This window comes from Barbus barbus (assembly GCF_936440315.1).
Source record: "Barbus barbus genome assembly, chromosome: 6".
NCBI lineage: Eukaryota > Metazoa > Chordata > Actinopteri > Cypriniformes > Cyprinidae > Barbus > Barbus barbus.
In genome coordinates, this window is record NC_136734.1 from 16424955 (window position 1) to 16440795 (window position 15841).

The 15841-nt window shown below is 42.6% G+C and overlaps 1 protein-coding gene across 3 annotated transcripts in view; it reads left to right on the forward strand.

The window, feature by feature from the left end:
• The window catches only part of LOC306871406 (double C2-like domain-containing protein beta), a 301845-nt gene that overhangs the window by 194685 nt on the left and 91319 nt on the right, over positions 1 to 15841 (forward strand). The gene's annotated exons all lie outside the window — the stretch shown is intronic.

The window sequence follows — 15841 nt, forward strand, 5'->3', positions numbered from 1 at the left end:
CACCTGGCAAAAAAATGTATCCTTTTAACACAACCGCACACATGAAAGCTTGTGTAGGGAAGGCATGTTCAGCAGTCAACAATAATATTTAGTCACCTTTTTTTGATGATAAAAATGTTTTTTTAAAAATTGGTATAGTTTTGTTTTGTTTTTTTTTAAATCCATTTTAGTCTCATCTTTTATCGTCAACGATATTGCATGTTGGTATAATCACAGTTATCGTTTATTGACCTTTTTGTTGTCTCATCGTCTCATTTTAGTCATGGGAAAAAAGCTTGCCAACAAACATTTTTCATCAAAGTTTTCATTAACAAAATTAACACTAGTGCATAAATTGTCCAGCACCGTTTGTTTTATGAACAAATGAGACCTTAAATTGTGCAGTTTGAGGAAGTGTGTACTGCTTATGTGAACTTCTTTTCACCTAGCAGCAAAAAGCCCTATAAACTATAAAAAGAGACCTGAGCCATATCTAGAATTGAGGGTGTGCTCTGTTGACATGAGCCAGTAAGCATCCATCCAGAACACCCTGGCAACCATATAGCAACCACCCAGAAAGGAGCCTTTGCAGAACAACTCTCACTGATTGTCAACAGTTACATATTTTAAACCTGATCAACAGGAATCTCCTCTCTGAATTGCGTGAAAGTGAAATGAATCGATTTGTGTGGAATAGGGAGATTATGGAGACTTCCCTGGAAAACATCAGCAATAATGAAAATACTAGGATACAACATTAGAAATATGATACATTTTTTGTTCTGCCTGGATGCGTTTTGTATTGTTTGGCTTGTCATTTGTACTGAAGGTCATAAGTGATTTTACGATATTGAACGCGTCTAAATGAAATAAACTTGTCACACATTGCCATTAAGAAGAAATCTCCTAATAGAAAGCAGGAGCCACACACTTCCCATCTGTAGAAATTAACCGCTATAATATGAATGATTCTATCATATTTAGATATATATTTGCAATCTGAACTCCAGGACCTGTATGTGGACTACATCCCTTTCATGCCGGCTTGTTTTATCTTCCCTGCCGGTCGACTTCCTGTTAAATCCAAGCACTGCCCTGAGCCTTGAACTCTGATAGCTCTCTAGTTTGTTTTACGATAAAACATGCTGTGTGCCAAAGTGGACTTTTGTTCATAAGATTAGGCCTAGCTGTTCTCTACCAGGTACTCTCACAATGTAAAGGTTGCAATGACAGTGTGGTGAGGATATTGGCATCTCCTCAGATACAATGGATGTAACCAGAGACCATCAAATCAGTCAATGTTGATTATATTTCCTCTGGCCATAATTGAGGTGGATGTAATGAGTGGTGACTGAGTCTCTGGTCATAAATGAGTGGCAATGTGAGGTCTATGTGTTGGGGGTTTGCAGAAGATGAGAGGACAAATGAGATCCTCAGAGCAAGCAAAAGACCTTTAATGGAATGGCATGTGTGTCACACACATCACACTAAGCCAGGGGTGTCCAAACTACGGCCCGCGCGCCATCTGCGGCCCGCTATCACTCCTGTGGCGGCCCGCGAGGGTATTAAAAAAAAAAAAAAAAGAATCTGCAGAGGTGGGCAAACTATGGGCGTTTTCATCCAGTCCGTGAGTCAGTTGTTCCAATATGCAATATCAGTAAAATCCAATAGATGGCGCTGTAGTCTGTAGTGCAGTATATAACCACTGATTTACACCATCCCATCGCTCTGACGCAGCCACCGGAGCTGATCGTGCCCACTCCAGTCGATCCGCGGCACGTTTCAGAAGCGGCTCTCCGCGCAGCTTCACTAAAGAGAGGCGTCTAGTCTATTTTTTGATGGACGCCGCGTTCAAGCCGCACAGCGAATACAAAATAAGAAGTCAAAATAGCTATATACACAACAAAACTGGCGCAATAGTAAATAAGTTACATATTTTAAAAATGGGAAAGTGTTCATTTGTTTTGAAAAATGCCTTGTATTGGAACTGTTTTAAAAATGCATAAAAGACTTTCCAGTATCAAAACAAATGTTATCCTCCTGCTCACGGTACTGTAATTTTGTGGGGAAAACATGGAAATAATTTGTCATTTTATCTTGCAAAGATATGATTTCTTCTTCTGTTTCCCACACACATTTTATGAAAATGGATATAGTACTGTTTTTTCTGGATTACAAATCGCGTTTTTTCATCTGAAACGTGCTGTAATTTCCAAGGTGACTTATATAAAGCAATCAAGGTCAAGCGGAAAGCGTGCTCATCAGGATTGGTGATGAATGAGAAAAGGCAAGTGAGTTTAAATTGTGCATATTCCAGCAACCACGCCGCTAGTTTCAGTTTCGCTTGAAATATTTAAGGCTGGGCGTTTATAATATATGTTTATGGTGAATGCCACTATAATTTGTGTTTGTTTTTTACTTGTGTTTTTGTTCTTTTTTCTATTCTGAACACTGCTAAATTTACAGGACTTTTTGTGGAGTGTAGGGAATATAAAAACATTTTCTAATGTTTGTAAACGTTTTGTTTATTTTACATTATTTCTGAATGAAATGATAAAATGTGTCTTATACATAGACTTGTACACCAATGCAACTCATCTGTGTGTCATAAAGTGCTCATAAAAATAGGTAGAGATGGTACAAGAATAGAACTGCCATGTATGTACAAGTATACATACAGTACAGTAGTAAGTGAGTGTCAATTTAGAATTTAAAAAAAAAATCAAAGCTTCATTTGTCAAACATATTATGCGGCCCCTCACTTAATGTGGAAAATTTGATGTGGCCCTCGAGTCAAAAAATGTGCCCACCCCTGCACTAAGCAATCACAAGCTGCACAATCCGCATAAGCCATAAAGTTAACCAGAATCCTGTTGCACATAGACAAGAATGTACGTCAGTCCAGGAGTTTCAAACCTGTCTGTTTCACAAAATAAATAAAAAATAGCTTGCACAGCATGATAAGAATGAACTAGATTTTTCCTCATGCAAAAGTTGACACCACAATGCAAACGGTGTTGATCTGCAGATGCTGATGTTCTGGGTGGTTGCTTTGTGGAAAATGCAGAGCAACAAAATTTTCTGTTGAACGCTTCATATTTGCAGTCGCTCTGTTCATGTGTGTCATCCATGATTGCTTGCTTGTGAATTATTGGCCTCTCAAATGTATGTACAGTCAGGTCCATAAATATTGGGACATCGACACAATTCTAACATTTTTGGCTCTATACACCACCACAATGGATTTCAAATGAAACGAGCAAGATGTGCTTTAACTGCAGACTGTCAGCTTTAATTTGAGGGTATTTACATCCAAATCAGGTGAACGGTGTAGGAATTACAACAGTTTGCATATGTGCCTCCCACTTGTTAAGGGACCAAAAGTAATGGGACAGAATAATAATCATAAATCAAACTTTCACTTTTTAATACTTGGTTGCAAATCCTTTGCAGTCAATTACAGCCTGAAGTCTGGAATGCATAGACATCACCAGACGCTGGGTTTCATCCCTGGTGATGCTCTGCCAGGCCGCTACTGCAACCGTCTTCAGTTCCTGCTTGTTCTTGGGGAATTTTCCCTTCAGTTTTGTCTTCAGCAAGTGAAATGCATGCTCAATCGGATTCAGGTCAGGTGATTGACTTGGCCATTGCATAACAGTCCACTTCTTTCCCTTCAAAAACTCTTTGGTTGCTTTTGCAGTATGCTTTGGGTCATTGTCCATCTACACTGTGAAGCGCCGTCCAGTGAGTTCTGAAGCATTTGGCTGAATATGAGCAGATAATATTACCCAAAACACTTCAGAATTCATCCTGCTGCTTTTGTCAGCAGTCACATCATCAATAAATACAAGAGAACTAGTTCCACTGGCAGCCATACATGCCCACGCCATGACACTACCACCACCATGCTTCACTGATGAGGTGGTATGCTTAGGATCATGAGCAGTTCCTTTCCTTCTCCATACTCTTCTCTTCCCATCACTCTGGTACAAGTTGATCTTGGTCTCATCTGTCCATAGGATGTTGTTCCAGAACTGTGAAGGCTTTTTTAGATGTCGTTTGGCAAACTCTAATCTGGCCTTCCTGTTTTTGAGGCTCACCAATGGTTTACATCTTGTGGTGAACCCTCTGTATTCACTCTGGTGAAGTCTTCTCTTGATTGTTGACTTTGACACACATACACCTACCTCCTGGAGATTGTTCTTGATCTGGCCAACTGTTGTGAAGGGTGTTTTCTTCACCAGGGAAAGAATTCTTTGGTCATCCACCACAGTTGTTTTCCGTGGCCTTCCGGGTCTTTTGGTGTTGCTGAGCTCACCGGTGCGTTCCTTCTTTTTAAGAATGTTCCAAACAGTTGTTTTGGCCACGCCTAATGTTTTTGCTATCTCTCTGATGGGTTTGTTTTGTTTTTTCAGCCTAATGATGGCTTGCTTCACTGATAGTGACAGCTCTTTGGATCTCATCTTGACAATTGACAGCAACAGATTCCAAATGCACATAGCACACTTGAAATGAACTCTGGACCTTTTATCTGCTCATTGTAATTGGGATAATGAGGGAATAACACACACCTGGCCATGGAACAGCTGAGAAGCCAATTGTCCCATTACTTTTGGTCCCTTAACAAGTGGGAGGCACACATGCAAACTGTTGTAATTCCTACACCGTTCACCTGATTTGGATTTAAATACTCTCAAATTAAAGCTGATAGTCTGCAGTTAAAGCACATCTTGTTCGTTTCATTTGAAATCCATTGTGGTGGTGTATAGAGCCAAAAATGTTAGAATTGTGTCGATGTCCCAATATTTATGGACCTGACTGTATGTATTGTATGGGTCATTATCAAAATATGGTGGAAAACCTGTCCCTTGGTCATCAAACTCCACATAGGCAGCATTCAGTTTATAAATAAATAATGGCATTTCATTTTATAACAATATGAAATATTTTTATAACTAAATGAAAAAGTTTGACCCTTGTCTCTTGATTTTTTATTATTTATTTTTTAATGTTTAGAGTAAGAGGAGTCTATGCAAATGTGCATGATTGCCCTAAAATGTAAAAAAAAAAAAAAAAAAAGTTATTTGCATTTAAATCAATGTTATTTTCTTACAATTAATTTGCTGTATATGGGTCATTGGTTTCATATTATTTGAAGGATTTTCATTTAAATATTTTTTTTTGCTGATTATACCCTGTCATATGTAAGTGATTCAAACAACATTGACACCATTAAAAAAATTATTTAATGATATGTTATGGTTAGATAAAACAAATTTTAAAAACTGGTAATAGAAATGAAATTGAAATAAAATAAGTATTAGATGAAAAAATGCTGTATTGTCCACTATCTGAAGTGAGCTAAGTACTGAAATTATAAAAACAAAAACTGAAATAATAATAAAATAAAGCTAAAAAACAAAACTAATAAAAATGACAAAAGCACGTAACAAATAATAAAACTAAAATGAAAAAGAAAACTGAAAATTAAACGTACTTGGTTACTATCGTAACCTCGGTTCCCTGAGATACGGAACGAGTACTGGGAAAAAAGTATGGGAAAAAGCCTTTTTTCTCCTGAACTGAAGTTTTATTCAATCACGCAGTGAAACTGCACGACTATTGGTTCGTACAGTGTGTAAAAAACAAACCAATGGGTCGGCAGCTGAGCTGCACGAGCCTATGGCGATGAAGCCTGCCAGAATGGGCTGGGCTATCTGGTTATATAAGCGGCCGTTTCGCCATAGGATCCTCTGGTTACTTCAACTGCAGCGACGACTGAGCGTACTGGCACGGCAGAGTACGCAGTACTCGTTCCGTATCTCAGGGAACTGAGCTTACAACAGTAACAGAGTACGTTCCCTGTCGATACTCCACTCGTACTGCGTCTTGTTAAAGATGCTATGGGAACACAATTCAATCACGCCGTGCTAAGGTAGAGGAACGACTGCCTAATATACCTCCATAAGCATTTAATGCTCATAGGGAAGTGCTATAGTATACTCCAGGCTAAAGCGAGCTAATCTCATAGAGGTCATGCTCGGCCTGGGTGATCGTTCCATGCAAGTCTTACATACTCGGTACTACCAGGACTGAAGCATGCAAGGAACCCACCAGAGAGCTTGAGCGCCTCGCGGTCAAGAATTCTCTGTCAGGATTGTTCCCACAATGTATACATTTACGCTCATCTAAGCAGAGAGGACCCTGGCCTGTAAGGCTGGTACGTCCAGGTTATAAAACCTAGCAAATGTGGACGGCGAGGCCCAGCCGGCCGCCGCACAAATCTCTGTAATGGACACACAGCTAGACCAAGCCCATGACGAGGCGATGCCTCTAGTAGAATGAGCTCGTACTCCAATGGGGCATTGTAGGCCCAATGAAGTGTACGCCAGCATAACAGCATCCACTATCCACTTAGAGAGTCTCTGCTTCGTGACCGGATGCCCTTTGGCGTGGTTACCGAAGCTAACAAAGAGCTGTTCCGTACGCCTAAAGGAGGCGGAACGCTCAAAGTAGATCCTCAAAGCTCTGACAGGGCATAACAAGGATAACTCCCGGTCCTCCTCAGAGGGAGGAACGCGGAGAGCGTAATGACCTGAGCTCTGAACGGAGTTGAAAGTACCTTAGGTACGTACCCATGCCTTGGTTTCAGGACGACCATTGGGCCCGAATCATTGGGCCCGAATTCCAGGCAGGCAGGGCTAATAGAGAGTGCCTGTAGGCCCCCTACTCGCTTAACCAACGCTAGTGCTAATAGCAGAGCAGCCTTCAGCGACAGTGACCGAAGGTTTGTAGACTGTAGCGGCTCAAAAGGAGGGCCCTCAGTACAGTGGGTAGGTCCCATGTAGGGACGGTAAGGGGCCGAGGCGGATTCAGCCTCTTGGCTCCCCTCAGAAAGCAGACAATTGCATTGTCTCTGCCCACTGATTGGCCTGCTATAGGGGCGTGAAAGGCCGCTATAGCTGTTACGAACACTTTGAGAGTAGAGGGAGAATGTTCTTTATCCAGCAGCTCCTGCAGGAAGGACAGAATCACCGCTAACTCAGAGGTAGAGGGGTTTTCACCGCGGTCTAGGCACCAAGCGGAGAAAACCGACCACTTAAGGGCATAGAGGCGTCTCGTAGACGGGGCTCTAGCCTCAGAATTGGTTTTTAGCACTTGCTCTGGGAGGCTGGTAGGCTCCCGTCAAGCGGCCAAAGGTGAAGGGCCCACAGCTCGGGACGGGGGTGCCATATTGTTTTGTTTCCCTGAGAGAGGAGATCTCGTCTCAGGGGCACTGGCCAGGGGGCTGCAGTCAGCAGCTGAGTCAGCTCCGACTACCAAGGTTGGTTTTCCCACAAGGGGGCCACCAATAAGACCTTGTGTCCTTGTTCCCTGATCCGCCTGTGGAATCAGGGCGATCGGAGGGAATGCATAAAGGAGGAGGTTGGGCCAGTCGTGGGCCAACGCGTCCTTGACCTTTGAATAATATGTTGGGCAGTGAGAGTTGTCTTTGGAGGCGAAAAGGTCTACTTCGGCCTTGCCAAAGATTTTGAACTGGCAGGCTCGACATACTGCTAGCATCTCCAAGCAGTTGATGTTGAAGCCTTTCTCCGCCTTCAACCAAAGGTCGGTTTGCCTTCGCACAGCGCCCCTCAACCCGTGTTGGAGGCATCTGTCATGACAACTTTCCTGTTGCAGACCATCCCCTTGGCCACGCCCTTCTCCATCCATTGTGGGTTCTTCCAGGGGGCCAGGGCTGTCACACAGGCCTGGCTTACCCTGATATACTGGCATCCGTGCCGCCATGCGTGGGGTGGAACCCTTGGTTTCAACCAGCGCTGAAGGGGCTGCATGCGAAGCAGACCCAGCTGGAGCACTGGTGATGCTGCGGCCATGAGGCCCAGCATTCTCTGAAATGCTCTGAGGGTGCGAGCGGTGCCGCTCTCGAAGGAGGCCGCGAGCTTCTGAATGGCCAGAGCACGATCTAGCGCTACCACAGCTCTCATCGGAGTTGAGTCCAGAACTGTTCCCAGGAACGATACCCGTTGGCTGGGGAACAGTGCGCTTTTGGCAAAATTGACCCTGAGCCCCAGGCGCTCTAAGTGGCTGAGGAGGAGGGTTCTGTGTGAAAGTAGCTGCACCTCTGACTGGGCCAGAATGAGCCAGTCGTCGAGGTAGTTGAGAATGCGGATTCCCATCTGCCTTAGAGGGGAAAGAGCCGCGTCCATGCACTTCGTAAAAGTGCGGGGGCCAGAGACAGTCCAAAAGGTAAGGACCGTGTACTGATAAGCCACTCCCTCGAAGGCGAATCTCAAGAATCGTCTGTGATGGGGGGCTATCTGGATGTGAAAGTATGCGTCTTTCAGGTCCAGAGAACAGAACCAGTCCCCTGTACGAATCTGCGAGAGGATCTGCTTCAGCGTGATCATCCTGTACAACCTCCTCATGAGGGCGTGATTCAGGCGTCTGAGATCGAAGATGGGCCGGAGGCAGCCATCCTTTTTGGGAACGAGGAAGAAACGGCTGTAAAAGCCTGACTCGTCCTGAGCTGGAGGAACCTTTTCTATGGCTCCTTTTTCCAACAGCGTCATCACCTCTGAGCGTAGAACGCGAGCGTTCTCGCCCTTTACAGAAGTGGAGACCACGCCGCTGAAGCGCAGGGGTCTTCGAGCGAATTGGAGTGAATAACCTCATTTTATTATCCCCATAACCCATTCTGATACCCCGGGGATGGCCTGCCAGGCCTCAGCCTGCATGGCAAGGGGTTGGATAAACTCGACTGACCGACTGCACGCTCGTGAGGGAAGGAAGAGGAAATCTGCTCTCTTTTTGAGAATGTTTGTGTTTTACTATCACAGCGGATGGTTGCTTGGGTGCTTATACGGGCCCTGTATTAGCAACAGACACAATTTCCTCTGCACCCGGCAATGAACGGGGTGAAATGAGGCTTAAGAGAGGCTGTTTGGCGGGCGGTCCGGCCAAGGCGGGACTTGGCCCTCTACTCTTCCTGTCCTGCAGATCAGGAAGACGCCAGAGGCGCAGGGTCCAACACTATCCTGGGTCAGGGGTGGCGCCTGGCCGAGTGGGAGCCTCCTCGCGTCTGCTGAGTCTTGGCAGGTTGAGGAGCGGAAACGGCAGGTGTAGGCTTCGCAGGCTGCTGAGTCGGCGCAGGTTTAAGGCGACTAGTAGCAGCAGCGGAGCTTGAGCACCTGGGCAGGAAGTGTTGCATGGCCTGTGACGCCATCTGCGCCTCTGTGAAGCGCTCAGCGAATCCTTCCACTGCAGGTCCAAAGAGGCCGTTGGGGGAAATCGGAGCATCAAGGAATGGGACCTTGTCTGTGTCCTTGATCTCCGTCAGCGTGAGCCACAGGTGGTGCTCGAGCACCATTAGGCTGGCCATGGACCTTCCTATCGCCTGGGCGGTGGTCTTGGTAGCGCGCAGAGCCAGGTCTGTTGCACTTCTCAGTTCCCTGAACTTCAGGGAAGAACGGTGAGGGTCGCTGGCGGGGGGCCTGACGGCGCCCCGGCAGGAACCACTCGTTAAGACGGCTGCGAGAGGGCTCTTCTGGTGGAGACCACTCCAATCCCAGCTCTTCAACCGCTTTCGAGAGGACACGGAAAAGTTTGGCATCCATCCCGGTTTTGCCGGCACTGGGCGCAGACGAATGCGAGGGGGGCGGAAGAGTCAGCAGTTGAGCCCGACAGCTCCTCGGCGTCCGAAGCTGCCAATGACATGCTGTCATCGGCCAGCTCTTCGTCACTTCCCCCGAACGAGACCAGAACGCTCGCGCTTGCAGAGGGACGCTAGTCAGGTTGGAAAAAAAGGATGGGAGAAACCATCTCTTTGTGGCGAGAGCGAGGCACGTGGGATCTGAGCCGATGTGAGCTCGCTCTCAGCTGGGCCCTGAGATCCTCTGCCCCGCTGTTTTTTCCTCACAGGTCCCTGGGAGGAAGAAAACGGGAGGGTGCGAGGGCGGAGTAGCTCTCTGAAAAGAAAGCGATCCGCGAGCACAGAGAGGCGAGAAGTGAGAACAATCCGAGCCAGCGAGCGCGGCATCCACGTGGGATTTCCCCAAGCAGGAAACGCAGTCACTGTGGCCGTCATCGGCGTGCAGGGGAGACCTGCACGAACTGTAATAATAGCGAGGCATTTGAAACAACGCCTGATTTGCTCTTTTAGTAAAGCGTGAGTAATCGCCGGATGGCGGCAGCGAACGAGACCGGGACTGCTGCGGTGCTGGAGCGCGAGGAAAATGTGGCATCTCAGCTTGCAGATGGCTGGTTCGGCTGCGAGGCGTGTCGACGGCAAGCAGGCTTCTGGGTACAGCAAAGGCGAACTCGTTGTCGATGAAGGAGAAGAAATATGAGAATCCTATGGCGAAACGGCCGCTTGTATAGCCAGATAGCCCAGCCCATTCTGGCAGGCTTCGTCGCCATAGGCTCGTGCAGCTCCGCTGCCGACCCATTGGTTCGTTTTTTACACACTGCACGAGCCAATAGTTGTGCAGTTTCACTGCGTGATTGAATAAGACTTCAGTTCAGGAGAAAAAAGGCTTTTTCCCATAGCGTCTTTAGCAAGACGCAGTACGAGTGGAGTATCGACAGGGAACAATATATATCTTAATTTTTTGTTCCTAGTAGTAATCTCAGCTTTAATTGGAGAAAACTGAATTGGACATGAGCTGAACTGAGAAAATGATGTCAGAAAACTCATATTTTTTCAATAATGATCTGTATACTGATATAACATTTAAATACGTGACCTAAACAATTAGATGCATCCACCTCGACTACACCTTGGAGGGTATTTGCATTGGGTAAGACCGTATTCTGATTAGTAGAAGTGCATGAAGGAAACACGCATTCTGATCAATAGATATGACTCCTGTAATTCATTCAGTGCAAGGGGATTTTATTATCTGGCAAAAAAAAGGTCTATGAATCTTGAGAGTCTTCACAAATTAATAGAGTATTTAATTACAGTGACTATTTAAGTCTAACATGTATCCTCAAGAATACCTCCCCTTAATTACCACCTGTCATCCAATTCAGAGTTTAAGCTGCAGCAAAAAAAAAGAAGCCCAGACTATGGTCATTTGTACAGCCCAAAATAAAACCAGCAAGGATAGAGTGGATACGATTTCCGCTAATTCCAGCACTATTTGTTTCCTTCCGCTGTATTGGCAGAGGCCAGAATGCCGTCTGTCCTGAAAAGCTGGGAAACTGGCAGCTAACCACAGGAAAACATAATCCCAGATGACCGTTCACCGGCAAGATCATTACTTTTATTTTCTGTTATGTGGACACATATTTAGAACAAGTTTGTTGTGATTAAAGCAATCACAATGTTAGATATCTCATTTGCAAGGTTGCGTTTCATCCTTGAGAAAAATCATCCTCGATCATGTGGATCATAGGTCAGAAATGCTGAGAATTGTCAAGGCATATTTTTGCAGGTTGGCCTTCCCTCAATCAAAATCTGTCTATGGGAAATGCTCTTCAGCTGGACGTTGTTGAAGTGTAAAGTGGTCCTGAGTGGGAAACTAAGTGAGGGGTGTGTGTGTATGATTACAGGTTGAGCAAGGTTGCGTAATGCTGTTTTTCAGCTGACGTGAACATATAGCAGCATGGCCTGAAGTTAATGGCAATAGATGAATAATCCTGCAACTCTTCTATTTTACATTCTCCACGCACTCTTTTCCTCTCTGTGTATTTCTATGGCTCCATTCACACAGTCAGTATTTACCAACAGCTGTGACTCAAATTGTTTTGTACATACAAGAGCAGACAGGAATCGAATAATGTCTGAATGCAAAGGTAACTGCAGTCAATCCCTGTGATAGCACTGATGTAACCATAGAAACAGTAAATATGAAAGATGTATTTTAAGGATTTTTTTATTGTAAAATAAATTTTAACCTCCTTTTAAGGTGTGCAGTCAAAAAACTTTTTTCATTCCGCCTTAGGTTTCTAGGTTTAGGTCTAGGTTTCTCATTCCCATTACATATAGACTAAACACTGTTCAACACATTGAGCACATCAAATTTGGTAAATGGAAGCTCAAACATGCATGCTTGATGCTCAGGGACCAATGAGGTTTGTTCTCATGTGTCAAGCAAGTATGGTTTAGCCTCCATGTACCATATTTAATGGGGTCTATGTATGTGTGTTGATCAATGTTTATATGTGAATAAAAGCCTAAATTAAATCTGTTCATCATATCAGGGTTCCGACATGGTTTGGAAAAGTATGGAATTTGATTTAAGTAATTTCTAGGTCTGGAAAAGTATGAAAAAAAGAAAGCAAAGTATGGAAAAATATTTGCATTTCCAAACTTTTGCCCCTAATTAGTGTGTATGTGTGTGTGTATATATATATATATACATACATGCATACATACATACACATACATACATACATACATACACATACGTACATACATACATATATATATATATATATATATATATATATATATATATATATATATACACATACATATATATACACATATACATATATATATATATATATATATATATATATATATATATATATATATATATACATATACAGTGGGGATCGAAAGTTTGGGAACCCCTTGCAGAAAATGTGGATAATTTTACCAAAATAAGAGAGATCATACAAAATGCATGTTATTTTTTATTTTATTTCTGTTTAACATAAAATAAGATATTTTGAAGAATGTATGTAACCAAACAGATGCTGGTAGCCATTGGAGAGAAAAAAATTATATGGAAGTCATTGGGTAGCATAAACCGTTTGGTTACCAACATTCTTCAAAATATCATCATCTATGTTCAGCAGAGGAAAGAAATGTATCCCTTTAAGGTCCAAAAATGCACTCCTACATCATTGCCCTCTGCAGCAAGAGCTCTTACAGGTGCCGTGGCTTATAGTGGTTAAGATATAGGGCCCTCAATCTGATGTTATTTTAGACAAATTAGATCAAAATTCAAGCCGTTGGAGTTTTTTTTCCATAGTCATCTTGCTGAGGGTAATTGGTTTAAGGGTAAGGTTGGTTGGTTGATTACTCTAGTATGTTTAATGATGGATGTCCTTGAACTCAAGATGCTCTCTGCAGAGTGTGGCTGAAGGCCTCCTGCTAGGAGTCCATATGAGATTTGACTCTGGTTTTCATGGCCGCATTCATACGAGGCAGAATCAGCAGGGAGGTTCACTTTCAGACGCGTGACTCCATTGACTTGACACTTATCAGTGGGGAAGGTTGAAAAATTCAAAGGATAGTGGAGAAAAGGCCAATTTCGCTCCTGGTTTTTCTTTGTGTCTCTCACAATTTCAGGAAGTGGCAGCCTTTGTAGTTTCACATAAGAGGACATTTGACTATCACCATCAAATCTACTTCGTAGCTCATTCCGGTGAAAAATAGCTCCACTGAAATAGCAAACTAGGATTAAAATTACTGTTAAAATTGGCAAATATTTTTTAGGGCCGGGTACAGTACCTTTGAAATGCTTGGTATCACCATAGACTGGTGAACATTACAGTTAATAATAATACGTTTTATTTATATAAAACGCCTTTCAAATACCCAAGGACACTTTACATAAGGTAAATAGAAACAAGAACACAGGAAAAAACAAACAAGTGTACACAAATAGTATACAGCATGAACAACCAAGCAGCAGACATATATGCAATAATATGCAATATATAGATAAGTTACAAAACAAACATAAAGCAGAAAATTAAGGAAAGCAATCAGTTAAGAAAACATTGTAAATAAGTGAGTTTTGAGGGCAGTTTTAAAGGTCTGAAGTGAGGAGATAACACGAAGACCTTGTAGTTTATTCTAGAACTTGGCAGCAGAAATGCAGAAAGCCCTACCACCCACACTAGGTAGCCAGAATTTGGGTACTTCAAGCAAATTATCAGAGCTAGATCTCAACGTACGGGCAGGGACATAGGGGAGAATTAATTCAGAAAGGTAGGAATGTACTAAACCTTCAAATAGTAATGCAGCAGTGTGAGTGAACAGGTGTTCTGTTCTGAAATGTTTATACTGAAAAGTTTTCTGATCAGAATTTCTGTATAACCAAATCAGTTTCACAGACATACTTAGATCTGCAGTCTGTAACTTTTTTTTTTTTTTTGGGTTAAAAATTACCCTAAATAAATTTTTGGGCAAGTACATAACCAGCCAAATATATCTCCTTACCTTTGCCAAACAATGGTTTACCTTTGTCTTCACATTGGTAAGCTTGTAATAATGTTTTCTAATTTGAGTGGTACTGGTAGGTTTGCACGGGAAATACAAACATGCCATGATGTATTGTAATGCTTTTTTTTTTTTTTTTTTTTCTCAATGACATGTTACTTAATTGTTCAGATGACACTTTCTAAGATGCAGAATCTGTGATTCCTAAGTACAGTATCCACACCGGTGTAATGACTGACAGCCACACATTTACCTCAGTATATTAGATTAATCCGTGTTGGAGCCATGCCAATGCACAACGCACATGAACATAATTCCACAAATAACTGCAATTGCAGGTTTCAAACAGAGATGGCAACAAAGAGACAAAACTTACAGACTACAGCTTGACCATAACATAATTCTTTCAAAAAGACATAATTTGTCTTTTTGAATAATCTGTCAAAAATTTAGAGTCGGTAAGATATGTTTTAATGCGTCTCTGAAATATTTCAATTACAAAAAAAAAAAAAAAAACTTTTGTATTTTTAATATTTTAAAATTGTAATTTATTCCTGGGAAGGCAAAGCTGATTTTTCATTTTCTTTACTTTAGCCTTCAGTATTATATTATTCTTCAGAAATAATTTGAATACATTGATTTGGTGCTCAAGAGATATTTATTCTTATTACCAATGTTGAAAATAGTTGTGCTGTCTAATATTCTTTTAGATATTTTGATAAATATAAAGTTCAAAAGAATAGCTTTTATTTCAAATTTGATTTATTTAAAAAAATATAAAAGTTTTTACAGTAGCTTTTGATCAATGTAATATATCCATTCTGAATTTAAAGCTGCAGTCTGTAACTTTTGGCGCTCTAGCCGTTAATAAACAGAACTGTGTGCGTCTTGCTGAAGAACATTGTAGCCATAGCTACTTCTCCTAGGCTTGCTGCGATAGACGGTGTTGGCGGTGATACCGGTGTTAAGCCGCAACACCGGTTACTTCACTTGCCCTCACTGTAATTTAGATTTTTTTTTAATAGTAATAAAAATCATTTAGTTCAGTTAGAGAACAGACACTACAATTAAAACTGAACACGGCTGCTCAATGCAACACATCGAGCGAACGACAGTCGCGCATCACAGATCAGATTTCATTGAACACGTGAGCCGAGGTGACTGACAGAAGAGTGAGGTGAGACAGACAAGACGATGGCCGAAGAATTTCAAAACGAAATGTAAAAGCACCTGTTTAAAAAATTATTTTTGATTTTGAAAAGCCTGTTGAACTGCCATTTATCTAAAGTGATATTGGAAGGTTTTTTTAACATTCGTTTCTCATTTATTTGGTTCCACAGTATTTGCTAGTTTTTATTTTATTTAAACTGTGTGATTTTCTCCCCAAGTGAAAGTAAAATGCGCACGGTGCTTTTACAAGCAAAGGAAAGTGGGAAAACTCAAACAAACTAAAAACAAACAACTTTTTGATGCCGAATTGCCGCAAATTCGAGGAAAAGAGGGAAAACTCAAACGACCCCACCACCATCACGGTAATACCGGTGTTGTCACACGTCGATTAACCGGTGGGAAAATTTCCTCACCGTCACAACCCTACTTCTCTCTGTTTATGTCTATGACGAATCACGCAGGTACTGGGCTACTCCGCAGCGGTACCTACCCAAACCAGTCTAACATAGT